At 39.0% G+C, this 20,842-nt stretch overlaps 1 pseudogene; it reads left to right on the top strand.

Annotated features, from left to right (window-relative positions):
* Positions 18,623-20,258, top strand: LOC109234766 (annotated as a pseudogene).

The following is a 20,842-nucleotide window of genomic DNA, read 5'->3' as shown; positions in this document are numbered from 1 at the left end:
CCTTGTCAAATTGGGAAACCTTTCTCTTATAGAATTTGGACCTTTTGGATCTATATATAGCGGTTATAGTTGGGGATTCTAAAGATTATTGTCGCGCCCTCTTTTTCTCGCGAAATCGGGTTTCGACATTTGACAACTCCTTTGAGAGGGTATGGAAAGGAATTGGTTAGAGTCGCCACCTAACAAATTAAGGTGTGTTAGGGCACCTAGAGCAGATAACTCATATTATACCAGTTTGCATCACCAGAGATCAGGTAAGGGCTCGAAATTACCTTGAGGGGAAGGTGTTAGTCACCCCTCGAGATCCACAACGGTGGGTCCCGGTCGAATTCAATTATGAATTAGTCTAATAAAGAAGCGAGAGAATTATTTAATAAGGACGGGGGGTCCTAAATTTTTTAGCCTAAAGGATCACCCCATGCAACATAAATAATAGTTCGTAACTTTCTTGAGTCGGGGTGTTACTCATATTATTCAGCGGGCACAGACTATCATCTCCTGCTACCCGATTACTATCTTTAAGTTGTTACCTAAAGCGTTCTAATTGATTCTAGTTCGATTCCTATGCGTGCACTACTCGTCCCTTACCTATTGCCCTGGAGGTATTAGGACCACTATTAAGGATAGTTCTAGACTAAACCTAGGTTGCTCAAAAATGTAAAAGACTAGGCGACAAGCAAAACAATTAGGACTTTCATATAAAGAGCAGATACGGGCTCATATTGACCTCCACACATAAACAGCAAATGCACGCAATTCATTAGCAAGTTTTATTAATCACAAAATCCTATAGACAGGATATCTATGTGAGAAGACAGGCGAGCAGTAATATACAGAATCAATTTCATTAATGCGAGTGTTAAGGCCTATTATTTTGCCTACTGATTTTATTTAGTACAACATCTGGGCGTTTCATGCAGTAATACATCACAGTTACGAATCCAGAATTGTTGTTCAATCCTATGTCGATAGTGATGATCGTATTCAGAATCAATTAGTAGAATCCTATAGGCATAATTTCTATCACTGAACTGATTTTTAATCCTATAGGCATGATATCAATTATTGAGCTGATTTTTAATCCTATAGACATGATATCTGTCACAGAACTGATTTTCAATCCTATAGGCATGATATCTATCATAGAACTAATTTTATCCTATAGGCATGATATCTATCATTGAACTGATTTTAATCCTATATGCATGATATCTAATTAAATAGCATATGGGCAAAATTTTTAGACACATTGCTAGAAAATAATTGAGTCAAATATTGGTCCTATAGGCATGATTGCTAACACACTTTATTGGACAAATTAACGTATCCTATAGGCAGGATTTCTAACAAAAGTTGTAATATTAATCCTATAGGCACTATTTCTAATACAGACTCAAACGATTTTAGCATAATCAACATCACCAATGAAAATCCTATAGGCAAGATCTCTAATCAATGTAGAACTTAATAGTTTTGGACAAAATGAGCAGAATTCACAGCATAGATGAAACCCTATAGGCAGGATTTCTACTCAGTTTAATAAAAGAAATAAGAAACCCTCTCGATTTTACTAAATACCCCAGAACTTATTTATTACAAAGTTATTACAGACCGGATTAGCAAATCAATTACATGATAGTAATGAGATAGGGAGCCTTTATCAGTCCCAAATACACTTGGGCCACCAGGCCTTCAAACCATTTCCACCTCGAGGCTTATTTCACAGGTACATCATAGCCAATAATGAGTAATTCACCCATAGCGCATATAGAATCAGGTTTTCAATGTGTCAAAGTTCCCAAGGGCCTCAGGGACCTAGGGCAATGCTCACACCATAACCACATACTCAGAAATGATTCAAAAGAGATTAGGAACCAGTTCCCAGTGAGTCAGAGTTCACAAGAGTCTCACATAGACCCTGAACAGTGCTCACACCGGGGTGGTTTAGGATAGAACCTAAAGGACTAAGATTGGGAGTTTTAAAAAAGGTAACGACATATAAAAGAGGTAGGGACAGATTTAAAACAGTTTGGATTTCTTAGAAGAAGACTATCATAAAAGAATTTTAGAACACAAAACACGTAGGCATAATGGCATTAAGAAAACAAGCAAGGGTGGCAAAGTACACAGTTTCAAACAAGTCAAGTCAGAAAAGAACTAATTACACTAAGTGTGCATGCTAACATTTAGGACAACCTTTTCTAATCGCAGAAACAATTGGGAAAAGTGTTAAGGCTAACAGTCAGATTATCACATGATCCAGAGGGATGCAAGACCTCTTAGCATGGCACATGAATTAGGTAATAATACAGGTCTGTAAAGTTAGGATTGATGAACTAATTTTCATGCTAGTGGTATCCTAAGGATACAAAGTTCAGAACGAATTCAGGACCAACAAACAGTATGCACAAGACAAGTTAAAACAATAAGTTTTCCTTTATGAGGATTCATATTATTTAAAGATAACCAATCTCAGAACTAACAGTACCAACTATAGGACTAAAGAGAATCATATAGACTGGAAGAATCATATTCAAAATGAACTTTAAACATGCTGGATTGTGAACATAGTTCAGGGATACATAGAGATGAAATGACAAAGGATAGTCACTCACCAGTTAAGCAAGCAAATCAGAATAATACAACAGAGTCGAGAATCCAGAATATTTGGCCTTGGCTTTCAGCCAGCCAAGACCAGTAGTAAACAAGAGAGAGCAGACAGATTATAGAACTAAGCCCTAGGTTTCTTAGTGAGAGTATTGAGAGTTCGAGTCTATCTAAAGGGGAAAGGGGAGAAGGTTTAAATAGCGCTGGACTAGGCACATAAATATAGCAATAATCAATCAAGGAAATATCTAATAGTCAATTAAGGGAAGAAAACTCAGAGCCTTATTTAAGGTAAGCCAGAAGTAACAAGCGCATATATGCATAAAACATAAAGTCAGAGATTTTAACACGGTAATTAAGGACTTAAACAAATTTGAATCAAAGACGGGTAAGTGAAAGTGATCCACATTTAATGGCAAGAATCACAAAACATATAGACAAAAATCACTGAAGGAAACAGGGAGAGAAAGAATCGGAAACCCTAATTTTTAGGGTGAGTAAAATTAGTCAGAAATTAATGGCAAGAGTGATAAAAAAGGTGCATAGAGACATATAGACCAGATTTGGTTCGATTTCAAAGAATCAAAAAACCCTAATTTTAGCGTAAGTAAAAATTACTCAGAAATATCTATGAAAAATCATAATAGAGATGCACATAGATAGATATACGGAAACATTACCGAGAAATATTTAACAAAAAATAGAAAAACTATAACAGATCTTGAAAGATCTGAACCCTAGCTTTTCGGGTAAATGAAGAATCGAGAAAATCTCAGAGATTCAGGCCATAAAGAGACGAAGAATGAACATAGCTGGAAAGAAGAAGATCTGAACCATATTTGGTTCAAAATAGGAGAGATCCGCTTTCCACGTTAGGCAATGTCACGACCCATAAAATCCATCCGAAGGAGTCGTGATGGCACCTAGTCTCTAAACTAGGTAAGACTAACATAAACTGAAATAACATTGATATTTACTAACTTTAAATTAAATTACTCTGAACAAATTACAATTCCCAAAACCGGTGGTACAAGTCAACTCAAGCCGTTGCCAAACCACCGAGAACCCTCCGAGGTTCGCACGCACCGAACTAAGCCATCAGGACTGCACCTCCCCAACTCAACTGAGTCACACAGACCGTCCAATCCAAGAGTACTGCCACAAATGCCAGTATAGAATTCCCGTTCAAAAGGACCAATTACTTCCATTGCCATGCTGACCCCATCACTAACGAACTGAACCATTTCTTCAGATAGTGGATAAGCAATATCCCACCAGAGCCCCAATATCATCCCTTGCAAGATCTCAGTCTTTAGTTATATAAAAATTTCGGAAACCTTCCAATACCACTTATATACATACCTCAAGCCAAAACTGATGTAAATCTACCTCTGCAACCTGGACGCCGCTAGTGGACTCCTCCACTTAGCGCGAAGCCATAGAAAACAACATTTAATGATCCGCAAAACTAACTTTTGCAGCACGCACAACACCAATCACAAGGTACCCTAATACCACCCGCCATCCTCAATCAACATCCACCTCGCAACGTTGCCATAATTGCGACGACTAGTCAACCAATTATACCTTCACAAGCTCGCACTTATCAACCAGATGTCGAAAACCGTAGCGCCTCCAAATGAACAATTGCATAGTCTCTCAATGCCTCTGTATCTTCAGGAAGCTGAGAAATCTTTAGAAAACATCTTAGCTCAGTTCAAACCTCTTTTGAAAATGACTTTTTCAACGGTTATGCGAATGAATGCAAAACAATTAGTGCATATAAACACAGAAATATGCCCCTCGGGTACAACACTCACTCAACAGATAATGCCAGGCAATCAGATAGATACCCCATGAAGTAACACAGACAACAGATAATGGTAGACAAATGAAACAAAGAAAACACATAGAACAGTACTAGTACCGCTGCGGCGTGCAACCCGATCCACATATCGCCGCGGCGTGCAGCCCGATCCATTTATCGTCGGGCAACAATAAACATGACGCTCAGCCCAAAATATTATTGGAAATATCATTTCAAGTGTTAAATCAAGTAAACTTGGCTGAGTTTTGAAAACAGTGTAAAAATACATGACTGATTTCAAGTATAAAATCAAACAATGAGGAAATATCAACGACCATCCCCGAAGGGGTTCAAATAGCTGGCACGAAGCCCAAACATGGCAATCAGCCCAAGTCATGATGATAACAAATAAGTTTCAGTCAATTACACAGTAAAATCATCAATCGGGACGGACCAAGTCACAATCCCCAACGGTGCTCTACCCCACGCTCGCTATCCGGCGTGCAAGTCACCTCAATATAGCACTACGATGTGCAATCCGGGGTTTCAAACCCTCAAGATATCATTTATAATCATTACTCACCTCGAATCGGCAAAATCTCTAGCTCGCGATGCCTTTTCTCCTCAAATCGGCCTCCACGCGCGTTGAATCTATCCAAAATCAGAGCGAATACATCACAATATGCTAAGGGAACAAAGCCCAAGCGAAAACAATAGAAAAATATCAAAAATCCCGAAATTAGCAAAACCCGAGCCCCGGGACCACTCCTCGAAACTCAAAATTTTTTACATCAACGGGTTCCTTATCTTGCCACGAGTCTATGCATATCAAGAACTCTCAAATCCGAGCTCAAATGACCCTTCAAATCCCAATTTAAAATCTCAAAATCCCAAGCCCTAGTTCTTCCAATTTTAGCTAAATTTCCATGAATCTCTAGGTTAATTTCACATAATGATCACGTTTTTAGTTCATAGAACTTACCTCCAATCAATCTTCTTCGAATCCCTCTTCAATTTCTCCCAAGAAGCTCTAAAAATACTCAATAATGGAGGAAAATGACTTAGGCTCGCGGATGAAATATGTTTAAAAACCCTTCTGCCCAGCTGATGATTCCTTCTATGCGATCGCGGGCCCAGGCTCGTGATCGCGATGAGCAAATCTTCCAGGCCTCAAAATGGTCTATGCGAACGCGACAAAACGGATGCGAACGCGAAGCTTCAACTTCCCATCTTACGCGAACGCGGCTCAGCTGATGCGAATGCGATGACTAAAATCACAGGACTCCAACTCCTTCTACGCGAACGCGATCCATACCATGCGATCGCGAGGCATCATTAACCAACCTTCCGCGAACGCGGACCCTCAGACGCGAACGCGAAGAGCAATTCGCCTGCCTCCAAATTTACTTCTACGCGATCGCGGCTCAACCCACGTGATCGCGAAGACTTAAAACCTGCAACACATGGAAAGAAAAATCTGCAACTTTCCAACATCAAAACTAGCCCGTTAGACCATCTGAAGCTCACCCGAGGCCTCCGAGACCTCAACCAAAAGCACCAACACATCCTAAAACATCATTCAAACTTGTTCCAATCATTAAAACACCTCAAACAACACTAAAACCATCAATTCTCATCGAATTCAAGCCTAAGTTTGCCAAGAACTTCCGAAACTCACTTTCGATCAAAAACCCGACCAAACGACGTCCGAATGACCTGAAATTTTGTACACACATCACAAATGACATAACGAAGCTAAAAAAACTCTCGAAATTACATTCCGACCCTCGGATCAAAATCTCACCTATCAACCGAAATTCGCCAAGATACCAACTTTGCCAATTCAAGCCAAATCCTTACACGGACTCCCAAAATGCATTCCGATCGCACTCCTAAGTCATAAATTACCCAACGAAGCTACCCAATTCATAAAAATTCCGATCCGAGCTCATATACAAATAAGTCAACTCTTGGTCAAACCTTTCAAATTCAAAGCTTTCAACTGAGACCATTCTTTCAAATTCATTTTGATTTTCCTGAAAACCAAAACCAACGATCTACATCAGTCATAATGCATTACACGGGGCATGTCATGCCCGAGAACTGGCGATCAAAGTGCAAAAGCTCAAAACGACCGGTCGGGTCGTTACATTGAAACATACACAAAACTCAGAGATGCGTTTAGGAATGCTACCTTTTTCGACTCGGTACATTCACGAGCAAAATGCCCTAGAACTTGGCAATTGTAGCACTTCATTTTGCTTTTGTCTCTCTTCTTAAAAAACCGTTTTCCCTTCTTGGAATTTAGTTTGTCATTTTTTTCAGAGGGTCCTTCTTCTGTCTCCTTACCCTTTCCTTTCTTTTTCCAATTTTCTTGCGCTTGAAGCCTGAAAACTTTGTACCACTAGATTCAGCCACAAAGGCATTATAAGTAGCTTCAGCAGCACCAAGTCGCTCGTCTTTAAGTTCAACATGTCAAGCAACATCAGGAAAAGTTTTTATACTTTCATTGTGGGTCAAGTTAACCTTCAAATGTTCCCAACTATTGGGAAGAGACCGAATTACTTCCTGAAGCTGTTGCTCATCCGAGAGAACGTGACCAGCACTCTTGAGTTGTGCTATCATGCTTGACATCACACTAAGGTGTTATTTGATGCTTTGATCATGATGCTTTTTGAAAGTGTCAAACTTGATAATCAGCTGTCTAAGGCGCGTCTCAGAAGTACCCCCATATGTTCCCCGTAAGTGTTCCCACATGGCATGAGCATTAGAAAATTCCTCACATTCACGAATCAGTTCATTAACCACGGAACTCACAATGATTCCACGTGCAATGAAATCTGCCCTTTTCCAAGCTTTGTAAGCTTTGAGATCTCTTCTGTGTTGACCTGTGTTACCCTCTTCTGGTTGACTTAGAACATGTTTTATTCATTCGAGACCGTTCTGCACATCTAGGACATACCATATCTTACGACTCCAGATGTCGTAATTGTCACCATTTAGTTTCTCACCTTTGTTTAAGTCAGCAATAATACTGTTTGATGCCGTGTCTGTAATTAAGAGACAATCACGCAAGTTTATTCATCAATTATGCATGTGCCATACACATTCAAGCAAATTAATTCTAATGAAGGTTTCACATTTAGTGTAAAATCGAAAGGATATGAAAGTATCCAATTATCATCTACGATCTAAATATTTAACCAAAATTAGAAATTAATTTCTTAATGTGCATTAATATGATGAAGGCTATAATCACTAGGATTTTGAGTCTTATTATTAACACCATATTCTAGAGTAGGATAGAATAACAACCAATCCAAAATAGGATAAAACACAGAGATATATATTCATAATATATCAAAAATAAAACAAAGGAGTTCATAAAAAAACTTAACTAAAATAAGTTATCATGGGAAATTTTTACCCATCTCACTCCTAGAGCCACCTAGAACCTCCATAATGGTTCATCAGGCCCAATTTTTTTTTCCAGAAATCCTATAAAGAATGATACAGAATGACGAAGACATCCCTATCCTCAACACTAAGGAATTTGTTATGAATTTTATCTAATTTAATCCTAAGAAATCTGAGAAAATCAAGCAAAGAGTCAAAAGGAGCCATTTTTATTTTCATCCTACGTGCCTTATTTCTCTGTTCAGATTGTGCTTCATCCTCGAATCATTTCTTATGACTTCAGGCTCTGAATCTAAATCAACTAGAGTTTTGATCCTCTTGCGATGCATTCTTCTACTATTTTTTTTTGCTCCTCTATAAATATCGCTCCCACTTGGAGCAATTTGAGCATGTTCCCGTTCATCCAAATCTGAAATAGGAACAAGAAATCAGAAATATGGTTGTTACCATTTAATGTAACAACGTATGTCACAAATTTCTGGTAGAAGACAAAAAGGATCATAAAAGGGTTTTTAAAGTTGGAAGGTTCCGTTTTTCACATAAAATCATGAATATATAAGTTTTAGGCAAAAAATTTAACAAGTTATTTCTAAAACGCTGAAAACAGAAGCAGTTTTTCATCAGAAAAATAGTCAAAAACTGCCAATCTCTAAAAAAGCATATCTCACTCGTTTTTAATCCGTTTTTCATATAAAATATATTTTTGGAAAGCTCAAAATGAGTAGATCATGATTATATATGTATTAGGCCAAAATATTTAACAGGCAATGGCCAAAACGCAAAAAAAAAAAAAAAGAAAACCCGAAATAGTTCTCTGAAACATGTCAAAAATTAGCCAACAAAAAAAATCTCAACCTAAACTTATAAAACAACGATTTCAAGACAATTTACATGAATAACTAGATCATGCAACCATGCTCTGATACCAATGTAATAAAATCCAAAGCAAAAATAACGGATTGTGTACCTTAAATTCGCAGCGGATATTGTTATTGTGGCTACCAAAAGATTCTGCCCCAAGTCTCCTTTGATTTCACTAGGAAATCAAGGTTAAAGTTCACAAACTAAATATCTTTCAGTGTGATCATGTAATCTAGAAAGTTAGGATTGCTTTTCCTTCTTTAGGGTTTTCCTTTTGTTTTCTGCGTAATGTCTCGTGCTCTCTCTTTTGAAGTAGAAGAATTCCCCTTTTTATTAGGAGAGGTTGAGCAGTTATCAAATAATTGTTCCCTCTCCTTTTCAAAAAGGATTTGAACAATTATAGCTATTTGCCCTCCTTTTAAGGATAAGGTTGAACAATTATAACACAATTGTTCATCCTTTATTTAAAAAACAAGATAATCCTTTATTTACGGGTTGGATAAGATTGGATCGGGTCGGCTCACATGAGCGACCCACGAAACCAAAAACTTACAAAAGTCTACACTACTATCTACATAGAAATGTTAAATGGCTCTCCTATTTAAATAAATGACTTTTACCAAAAGTTAAAAGAATGAAAAATTTGACCTAGTCATGACTTTTGTTATTTCTTTTTAGACCATCTAATCGATATTAATTAACCGGACTACTCTAGATTCACGCCCCGTAGAATCCATTTAAGGACGATGCTGTTTACCAAGAATAATTAATTCATAAGATTTGATAATTACAATATTTAAACAAATGATCTGATGTTGTCTTCTATAGCAAGCTATACTTACGCCTCAACTTAAATTTCTTAGCTTGAGCGGGTAACTTTTTTTTAGAATCACTAGACATTTAATAGAAACATCGATCAAATAGGCCTAATAATTTTATCTGAAACATTCTTATATTAGATATATACGCTTAGATATACTACTCATAAATAATTTACTTGAAAAAAATAGTAGTATGATTTTCTACAATTTCTAATCTATACGTTTTTCCATTTTCACTAGTAGTTGGTGTAGGCATATAAAATTTATTGATTTCAAATTCAATAAATAATTTGGATTATATTTTAGATATATTAGTCCAAATAAATATCATGGGCTAATATAATTGGATTAATAATATAAGACCAATATTATTGGGCTAGCCCATTTAATTGGGCTAAAGTGATGAGCCCACTTCATTAAGCCCAAGATGACATCTTCCTAGAGGCCCAGTTTGGTGCCACGTGTCAAATGACATGGCACGCCAAGTCAAGCGGAAGAGCCAATAGGATCATGCCACGTATCAAAATGATAAGGCATGCCAAGTCACATTAAAAGGCCAATAAAATCGTGCCACATGTGCAAGTGAAATGTTCTGGCCAATCAAATGCGGCCATGTCACACTTCAATTTGATTGGTCGGAAAGAGTTTGTTCTTATCACAACTCCTCCCTTCCGCAACTATAAATAGGGGTCTTCATAACTCATAAAAAATACCAGAAGTTATAACAAGAAGCAAGAAAGAGCTCGTGGATCAAACACTGCAAATTCCTCCACAAGTTTCAAGCTTCAAGCAATCAAGTTCAAGTTCAAGCTTCAAGTTCAAGTTCAAGAAATCAAGTTCAAGCTCAAGAAAAAAGAACGAATCAAGGTCAAGTTCAAGCAATCAAGTTAAAGCTCAAGAACAAGATCATCGTTCGTGGAAACAACTACATATTCAAGATCAAGCTCAAAAGCCCTTGAATTTATTTACTGTTGAAAAGAAAAATCAGAGGATTCATAGAGATTGTACACTCAAATATTCGAAATAAAATACTATGATTATTGCAATATTTTTCGGTCTTGATTTTATTTTCTCGACTCAAATTTATTTTCTACAAATTCTAGCACGCCCAGTGGGACAATCTCTACCTCTCATCTCAACTTTTCAATCACCAAAGTCCAAGAACATTGAAATGACTTCAAAGAATATCAACTCCGGTTCAACTTCCACCAAGGCTGCTAACTCAAGGTTCTATGCTGATGTGAAAAGCATCCTCGATAATACCTTCGGAAGCTTCAGACCAGTTACGAGGAGCAAAACAAGCTCTTTAGGACAACAAGCACCCCAAGTGCCGTCCGCGTCAACCCCTGTTTTCGGATCTTCATCCTCAAAAGGAGCAAGATCTTCCACAAACGCATCTGAAGGAGGAAGCGATGTTGCTGAAAAGATCAAGAAAACTCTTGCTCTGCTTGACCTCTCCGGATCCAAGCACTCTGCTCTGAAGGAAGATGACGATGCTTCAAGTGATGGATCCTCCCCAATTACACCACATAGCGTGAGCCAATCAAGGATCAATCTGTGTGAAAATCCATGCTACTCTCCATCGTCCATGACAATCATGCAAGCCATGATGACAAACACTTCATCTATGGAGGAGCAGTTGGCAAACTTGACGGAAGCAATCGCTGGCTTGACCAAATGCATGCAAAATCAAGAGGCTAGAATTGACAAGCTAACAGACAGGGTGGGAATCTTGATGGAAGAAGAAACCACCCATGCACCCGGCAAGCTCCCAGAGGTTCTAGAGAGTGACTCTCCCCCAAGAAAAGCGGCATCCACTAAGTCTATCCCTGTCTCATCTGAAGGGATGATTCCAATCGATCAATTGAAGGAGTTCATTGACGGAACCATTAAGAACAAATATGAAGTTGCTGCCAAATCCTCCCTTACATATGCAAAGCTGTACACTGCAAGGGTCGATATGTTGAAGATGCCTGCTGGCTATCAACCTCCGAAGTTTCAATGGTTTGATGGTAAAGGTAACCCAAAACAACATGTTGCGCTCTTCGTGGAGACGTGCAACAATGCTGGGACTTATGGAGATTACCTCGTCAAGTAGTTTGTCCGCTCATTAAAAGGAAAGGCTTTTGATTGGTACACGGACCTCGAGGCTGGATCTGTTGATAGCTGGGATCAACTAGAGCAAGAATTCCTCAATCATTTTTATAGCAAGACGCACTATGAGTATGATAGAGCTTACAAATACTCATCAAAAGAAAGGGGGAACCAGTTGTCAACTTTATCAATCGTTGGAGGAATGCAAGCCTCAACTGCAAAGACAGGCTTAGTGAAGCTTCAAGCATAGAAATGTGCATCCAAGGCATGCATTGGGGATTGCGCTACATCTTGCAAGGTATCAATCCTGGCACATTTGAAGAACTTGCAGCTCGTGCCCATGACATGGAATTAAGGATGGCCTCCGCTGGAAATGAAAGGCTGCCCATCTATGAACCTCGCAAAGCGAATGACAAGCAAGAAGTCAGGAAGTGGGGCAAGTTCGTGCCCAAGTCTGAAAGTAAAGAAGCTATGAATGTCAATACGTCACCTATGAAGTTCACGACGAAGGTGAGCAAGAAGCAGAGTATGAAATCCACTTCCTTTCAAGACAAGCCAAGTGGAAAGTTCACTTTAAAAGAAATACAAGAGAAAGAGTACCCATTCCTGGATTCTAATGTGCCAGCCATTTTCGAAGAACTCCTCGAGTTAAATCTCATTGAGCTTCTGGAGATGAAGCGACCAAATGAAGCTGGGAAAACAAATGACCCAAATTACTGCAAATATCACCGACTTGTAAGATACCCTCTGGAGAAGTGCTTTGTCTTCAAGGATAAAGTCATGGACTTAGCTCGCGAAAAGAAGATCGTGCTTGAAGATGAGAAAGCAAGCACAAACCAAGTCTCTATCACCTTTGGCTCATTCAGTCCAGATGAATTATGTGGTTTTAAAGAAAGTAAAGATGAAGAATTACTGGAGAGCGACAAAGATGAAGTCAATCAACCTGATATGATGAAGGTTGGACATTGGTGACTCGTCGTAGGCACCACAAAAGGAGCCCACAAAAAGAATCAATAGAACAACCAACAAGGAAGATGATGGTAAAAAGACCAACGAAGAAGAATCCAGTTAGGCATTTGAAGAAAGCAAAAGTGGAGATGCACCATTGTCAAAAGCTATGAAATCTAGTGACCTTGGAGGATTTCTTGCCATCTTGGTTCCGCACGAAGATTTCCCGTGATCGTGTTGAGGCCTCTTGTTGCAATGCTGACAAAGGGGAAGAAAAGAGTGATGACCTACCGTTGGCACCATCTTCGGAGAAGCTCACTGAGTCCACTCCTCAAGAAGTTAATGTTTGTGAGGAAAAGGTCACGTTCACAAATGACGATCTTTTGCTAGGTGACACTCCTCATAACCGCCCATTGTACCTGGTTGGCTATATGCGCGATGAAAGGGTAAAACGTATTCTGGTTGATGGAGGATCCTCAGTGAACATTTTGCCAATCCACACTGTGAAAGAACTTGGTATTCCCATGAACGAACTCTCAGAAAGTCGTGTGATGATCCAAGGATTCAACCAAGGGGGGCAAAGAGCCATAGGCGCGATTAGGCTGGGAATCACTATTGAAGATATGCAATCAAGTGCATGGCTGCATGTGATCGACGCGAAGACTTCATACAATGTTTTGCTTGGGAGGCCTTGGATACACGAGAATAAAGTAGTTCCATCTACATACCATCAATGTTTAAAATACTACGACGGTGAAGTCGAGAAGACGGTAGTTGCTGATGATGAGCCATTCACCGTGGCTGAGTCACACTTCACCGATGCAAAGTTCTACTTGAAGAACCGCATTGTGAAGGAGCTGAAAGCTGATGATGGCATGAAAAGAAAGAATAAAGAGCCCTCAACTAAAAGAGAAGAGGTGACTACTGGTGAAGCCAAAGCTGTTAGTAAGGAGGTACAACCCAACGCGAATAAATCATATGGAGGGAATATTACGTCTTATGGCAAGAAAGTAAGTCCGGCGCTCCAATATGTCCCTAAAAGGAAGAAAGATGAAGGTGAATCATTTAATCGCCAAACTAACATGCTAAAGGAGTTAACTCTTCCGGTCAAACGAATTGAGGCAGTAAAATCATCCTCAATGCTGCTTGCAAGGTTTGTAGCCCAAAATCGTTTGCAGAATGTGGCACTCCCTACAAAGCGAACAGATGAAGGTTTTGACCCTAACGCTTACAAGCTATTTGCAAAAGCTGGATACAATCCTAATGAGCCGTCAAAGTTAGGGAAGCTCCCATCAGAAGCTGCAACGAGGCAACCACGTGAAGGTTTGGGATACAAACAACCGTCATCAGCCGCTTCTAGCCTTTGATCGACTTGGAAAATCACCTGTAAGGACCTCTGTGTTTGAAATTTTGGGTCCACTAAAGAAGGGGAACAAGTTGGAGATCTCAAGGATTTCCAAATGGTTCCTTCCAGAATGAGGCGACAAACAAAACTTGTGGTTTCATGTAAAGAAGTACTGAAGGTAAAGCCATATGGAAGATAATGCGGAATTGGAGGATGTTTCGCCGTGTTATCATATATCCTTCAATGATGGGGACCCTCAAGAAGATGAAGATGCGAAAGATGCTCCAGTTGAACTTGAAGAAGGAGTGAGGACGACAGTTGATGCCTTGAACCAAGACCTACCTACCTAAGTGCTTTACTAGAAGCTGATGAAGAGAGAACTTATATTGAGTTACTCAAGGAGTTCAGGGATGTCTTTGCTTGAGTATTGTCCCTGTAAGGAAGAAGAATGGCCAAATTCGAGTATGCGTTGACTTCAGGGACCTCAATAATGCATGTCCCAAAAATGAATTCTCGCCCCCAAGGGTATTTATTGCTACAAGGTAATCCTTTTGGCTCTTGGTTTCATTGTCCGACATCGAGGGATCAAAATTGATCAAGCCAAAGTGGAGCCATTTTGAAAATGCGTGAGCCTATACCTGGAAAGCCATTGATACTATACATTGCGGCGCAGGAAAGGCCTGTAGGAGCACTGTTGGCCCAAGAAATCTTCCTTTACTACAAAGATACTCTATACAGAAGGTCGTTCGAGCTCAGATGTACAATGTTGCCGCCAATGGTCTAGCTGCAAAAAAAAAGTCTTCTAGGTTGAAAATCTCGAAAGAGGCGGCCTAGGCAAAAGTTAGGACGTAAAAAAAAAATCTACCCAGTCTGAACTACGGTATGACTTGATCCTCTTCACCGAGGTACGTAGGCAGCTTAGAGTTTCATTCTAAGTTCAGTCGCATAAGTTCAAAAGATACATATTGCCCCAATTGTTGTTCAAATGAAGTATGAAGGAATGTAAAATCAAGCTGAAATGCCATCCTCCTACTGAACAATGATCTCATTTGATTTAAAGGGGGGAACCCTCTATGGTAAATTGATATCTTCGATGGGCTGATTTTAGGAGGATGTCTAGTATTTGCATTGAAGTCCAGGGATTCTCTATGCCTTCAGGTTTGCCAAACCTTCAAGTTTGTTGGTCTCCAAGTCCGCCCTCTTAAAAAAGGGGGAAGAGAAGAGAGACATCAAAAGGAAACACAAGTATGAATTTTTGTGAGACTGCGCAAATCTGGAATTGATAGCGTGGTGCAATATAAAGTTGATTTCAAAATATTATCTGGAACGATTCTGAAGTTGTTTGATTAAGAATTTTGGATATGTTCTATATTTTTACACTGAGATATAATTTTTTTGGTGAGACTGCACAAATCTGGAATTGATAGAATCCCCAAGTTGAAATCTTCAACTCCGTCGGTCTTCAAGTTGAAGTCTTCAAATTCGCTGATTTTCATGTTGAAATATTTAGGCCCTCCAAGTCTCAAAGTTGAAGTCTTCAAGTCCGTCGGTCTTCAAGTTGAAGTCTTCAATTCGCTGATCTTCAAGAAATATATCTTCAAGTTGAAGTCTTCAAATTCGCCGATCTTCAAGTTGAAATATTTAGGCCCTCCAAGTCTCGAAGTTGAAGTCTTCAAGTTCGTCGGTCTTCAAGTTTCAGTCTTCAAATTCGCGGTCTTAAAGTTGAATTGTTTAAGCCCTCCGAATCTTCAAGTTGAAGTCTGCAAAGTCCGCCAAATCTTCAAAGTTTTCCAAGTGTTCAAGTCGATGTCGTCTTCGAGTTGAAGCTTTATAACTTTCCAATCTTAAGGTGGACATATAAGTTCCTTTGCACCTTAAGTTGGCCTCTTCGCGGGTTTGTCCTTAAAAGAAACTATAACTTTCCAATCTTAAGGTGGACATATGAGTACCTTTGCACCTTAAGTTGGCCTCGCCGATAGTCGAGCCACATTGAGAGTAATCTCTCCGATAGTCAGGCCACATTGAGAGTAATCTCTCCGATAGTCGGGCCGTTTTGAGAGTAATCTCTTCGATAGTCAGGCCACATTCAGAGTAATCTCTCCGATAGTCGGGCCGTTTTGAGAGTAATCTCTCCGATAGTCAGCCCACATTCTGTGGACATATAAGTCTTCCAATCTTAAGGTGGACATATAAGTCCCTTTGCACCTTAAGTTGGCCTCGCCGATAGTTGAGCCACATTGAGAGTAATCTCTCCGATAGTCGGGCCGTTTTGAGAGTAATCTCTCCGATAACCAAGCCACATTCTGTGGACATATAAATCTTCCAATCTTAAGGTGGACATATGAGTCCCTTTGTACCTTAAGTTGGCTCTCCGATAGTCGAGCCATTTTGAGAGTAATCTCTCCGATAGTCAAGCCACATTCTGTGGATATATAAATCTTCCAATCTTAAGGTGGACATATGAGCCCCTTTGCACCTTAAGTTGGCCTCTCCGATAGTCGAGCCACATTGAGAGTAATCTCTCCGATAGTCGAGCAAGGATGAGTATTCACCCCCTCACACCCCAAGATTGTCTTCTTCATGCATGGATCATCTTGTTGAACAAGAGCATATCTTTCTCGCTTGACCTACAAAAAAAGAAAAAAGGACAACGAAACAAGAAAAGCACAAGAAAAGAAAAAGAGATTACCTTCGCGTTAATGCTTCCAAGACTCAAAATGGTTTGAGAACGCTTGAATTGGTGCTAATTGAGCAAAGAATATACGAGCTTATATAGATTTCCGAAGGCAGCTGTCGAGGACAGATTTCCGATGTGGGATGATCACTGTAATTCGTCTCCTATTAGAATTAAGTTAATCATTGGCGGTGATACTAGTCCCTGGATGTCCAAACCTAGTTTGGTTACTGTGTTATCACAATTATAATTGGAGACAAAGTCCAATAGGAATTGTCAACTGAAAAGAAGTGTAAATAGGAAGATTACCGGAGAAAGTGGGGTTGAGCTATCTAAACTTATGTGTGATCATTACAAGTGAAGGGAATATGTCTAGTCAATTACGATTCTAAGTATCAAAATTTTTAACAGTTACGTCCATGCTTGGAGATTGCATCTCTTATTATTTAGCTCAAATCTACTCGGCAATTGTGGAAGAAGAACGACATGTTGTAAGTTACACAGATAAAATGCCATTTTTCTTGAAAAAAAAGAGAGATGTTACAATTTTTGCGGTAACTTCAAGCCTAATAGCGTACACCTCGATAAGTCTTGAAGTAGTGGGCATTTGTAGGCATGCAAAATTTATTGAATTTAAATTTAATAAAATTAGTTGGGCTATATTTTAAATTCAAGATATATTGGTCCAAATAAATACTACGGGCTAATATAATTGAATTAATTATATAAGTCCAAATACATATGGATTAAATAAATACCTTAATCCATTGGGCTAGCCCATTTAACTGGGCTCAAGTGATGAGCCCACTTCACTAAGTCCAAGATGACATCTTCCTAGAGGCCCAGTTTGGTGCCACGTGTCAAATGACGTGGCACGCCAAGTCAAGCGGAGGAGCCAATATGATCATGCCACGTGTCAAAATGACAAGGCATGCCCAGTCACACTGAAAGGCCAATGAAATCGTGCCACGTGTGCAAGTGACATGTTCTGGCCAATCAAATGCGGCCATGTCACCCTTCAATTTGATTGATCGGAAAGAGTTTGTTCTTATCATGACTCTTCCCTTCCACAACTATAAATAGGGGTCTTCATAACTCAGAAAAGACACCAGAAGTTATAACAAGAAGCAAGAAAGAGCTCGTGGATCAAACACTGCAAATTCTTCCACAAGTTTCAAGCTTCAAGCAATCAAGTTCAAGTTCAAGCGATCAAGTTCAAGTTCAAGCAGTCAAGTTCAAGAACAAATCAATTCCAAGCTCAAGAACGAAGACCAAATCAAGTTCAAGTCCAAGCAATCAAGATCAAGCTCAAGAACAAGATCATCTTTCGTGGCGATAACTATAAATTCAAGATCAAGCTCAAAGGCCTTTGAATTTATTTACAATTGAAAAGAAGAATCAGAGGATCCATAGAGATTGTACACTCAAATATTTGAAATAAAATACTACGATTTATTGCGATATTTTCGGTCTTGATTTTATTTTCTCGACGCAAATTTATTGTCTACATAATTAACTAAACTTAAAATACATTGTAAATTATGAATATTTTTTAAGTAGGAGGTTTAAAAATGGCTACTAGTGTTTTTCTTCCTCTCCAAGGTAGGGCCACTTTTCCTCAGTTCCTAAAACCCATTTCTGTATCCGAGTTCACAAGTTAGCTCCATTTCTCCCTCGTTCAACTTTCTGCTGTCGCGCAATCCGTATCGCAAAAGCAAAACCCAACTTGGGATATGTTGGGGGTAGAATCTTTTCAAGGACTCATGTGTTAACTCGGTGCCGCAACTCACAGCGACAACAGCAACATGCATGAGCATCACCTTCCCATTCTTTCATCTCAGTTTCGCGACATAAAGGAATCTGCTGCCTTGCAACGGTTTGGAATCTCATCCTCTGCATCCCCCCAACCTCTAATTAATAACAATATTGAAAAAGAAACATCTCAGTCAGTACCAATTACTTGAACGAGGAGGAAGCGCACAAGAGAAAGCTTCAGCTTCTGCTGATTCTGAACACATTCAGAACCCACCCCAATGACTTGGTGAAACATGTGGTTGACAAGGAAATACCCCGAATTCTGTAGAAGCGCTTCTGAGAAAGCAACATCAGGTTTTTCGCATTTATGCCTGGATGAAAATCTGATGGAGAGAACTAGACGAAACGCAGAAAATTCCAACAAGTTTGCCATTCAGAATTCTGTAGAAGCGCTTATAGATCTATGTTGCCGATAATCTGGGAAGGGCTTCTTCTTCCGTTGTAAAAGAATGTTTGATGCATCCAAGGACACAGCCGGGGCCGTCCCACTTCTGAATACGCTTTCGGAAGCTATTGAAAGGACTGATTAACAGCTGCTGAGGTACACTCTTAAAAAATTACTCCAATTCAATATGTACGTGTACTTTAGTTCAATGTGTACATCTTCATTTATGGCATCATTCTCGTAAAAAATCAAGACTAGATTTTTGTATTTGTTTACCTTAATTCTTCTTATAATGATTGTACGTTAATCTTGCAAAGCCTATGTTTTGTCAGTTTATACCACGATCCAATTCTATTTTAGACCGTGATGGCGCCCAGCATCGTTGCTAGGCGCTTTTCAAGTAAATAACTTTCCTTAATTTAAAAGATCTAATAAATAACATATTAAAATCGAATATTTTATGGCGACATATTGTAGTGACCCTATTTATAGCAGCAAAAATCTTTTTGTGGCAACTTTAATAGTCAGCACAGAGGCTAAGCTTTTAGTAGCGATTTTTCTTAGGTCGCCTCTATATGATCATATCTACTTTGAAATTCTCCCTCCATCTCAAAAAGAGTAGATGGGTTCGGAAGATGAGGGCAAAGTTAGGAGCGAGAAGCGACCCACTTAGAGAAAAATCCCCTTTATGTTAGGGAAGCCGTGGGACAAAGATTCTTGACTCTTTAGATTAATCAAAGAAGGGATTGTTGGACTCTTACTGGAGTAATTATATCATATAAAATGGTAAAAATGGAGTAGTAATATATATAAAACTAAAATAGTATTAGTAGATATTAATTTCAAAAACTCCCCAGTAGAAGGCTTGCTATTTGCTCCATTTACAGGGTAAATTTGAAGATTGGGAGAAATTTGGGCGTTGACAGAATCCCAGTAGAAGGCTTGCTAGTTTCTCATTACAAGTTCATGTTGAATGTTGAAGTTAACTAGGAAAAGCCTATCTCTGGGTACCTTTTGTCCTATTTCAAACTTCAATGGTGTTTTTATACTAGTTATTGAGGTCCAGGGGTATATAGCTGCTAAATGTTATTATTGCCTTTTGCACTATGTTGAAGGGTCTTAAATCCTTTCCGCCAGTAGGTTCTCCTTTAGATCTTTTAAAGTTTTCTTCTTTGGCTAGTTGTGGGTTAATTTTTCAGGTGTTCCAAAAGTTTGGTGTTGAAAAATGTGATCCTACAAATGAACAATTTGATCCAAATAAGCATAATGCAGTGTTTCAAGCATTCCTGATCTTTACTCATCACAAATATAATGGTCATCCTTCTCATTGAAAGTCAAATGAGTAGCAGACAACTTAATTTTACTTATTATATTTGCAGCCGGGATACTCCTCGTATGACCGAATTATTCGGCCTGCTGAAGTTGGTGTGACTACAGCCGTGGAGAGTACAGATGCCAATGCCAATCAAAGTGCCAACGCTTAAATGGAATGGCTCACTACCAAGACTTAAAAGAGGTGGAATAATAAATGGAATGGTACACGGATTAAACATTTATTTCACCTGGGATGTTGAATAATTTAATCCCAAGTTTGATGTGATAAGGTGGGATATCCTCTATTAAGATTGAGATTAAATTTATACCATTTGGTTGTTGGTATAAATTTATACCAGCAACCAAACATGGGATTTAATCTCATACCTTATCCCACCTTATCCCACATACCAAACGAAAGAGTTGTCTCAGACAAACTTCTTGCTGTTTAAACTCAAATCATTTTGCTCTATAGGCGATTTAAGTTCTAGATCCTCATTCCGTTGTGCAGATGGTAAGCTATAGGTTCACAGTTTTTGGTTTGTGATTAATCCAGTGTTGTGTTAAATTGTTATAATGAAATCTCTCTGGCTCTCGATCATGAGTCGAGGGTCTATCGGAACAATTTCTTTATCCTACAAAAGTAGAGGTAAGATCTGCGTATACTTCACCATCCTCAAACTTTACTTGTGAGATCACACTGGGCATATTGTTGTTGTTGAAATCTCTCTGACTCATATGACATTCTTATTGC

The sequence above is a fragment of the Nicotiana attenuata genome, chromosome 11 (genome assembly GCF_001879085.1).
Source record: "Nicotiana attenuata strain UT chromosome 11, NIATTr2, whole genome shotgun sequence".
In the NCBI taxonomy this organism is placed as follows: Eukaryota; Viridiplantae; Streptophyta; class Magnoliopsida; order Solanales; family Solanaceae; genus Nicotiana; species Nicotiana attenuata.
This window is presented reverse-complemented; position numbering and strand designations above follow the sequence as displayed.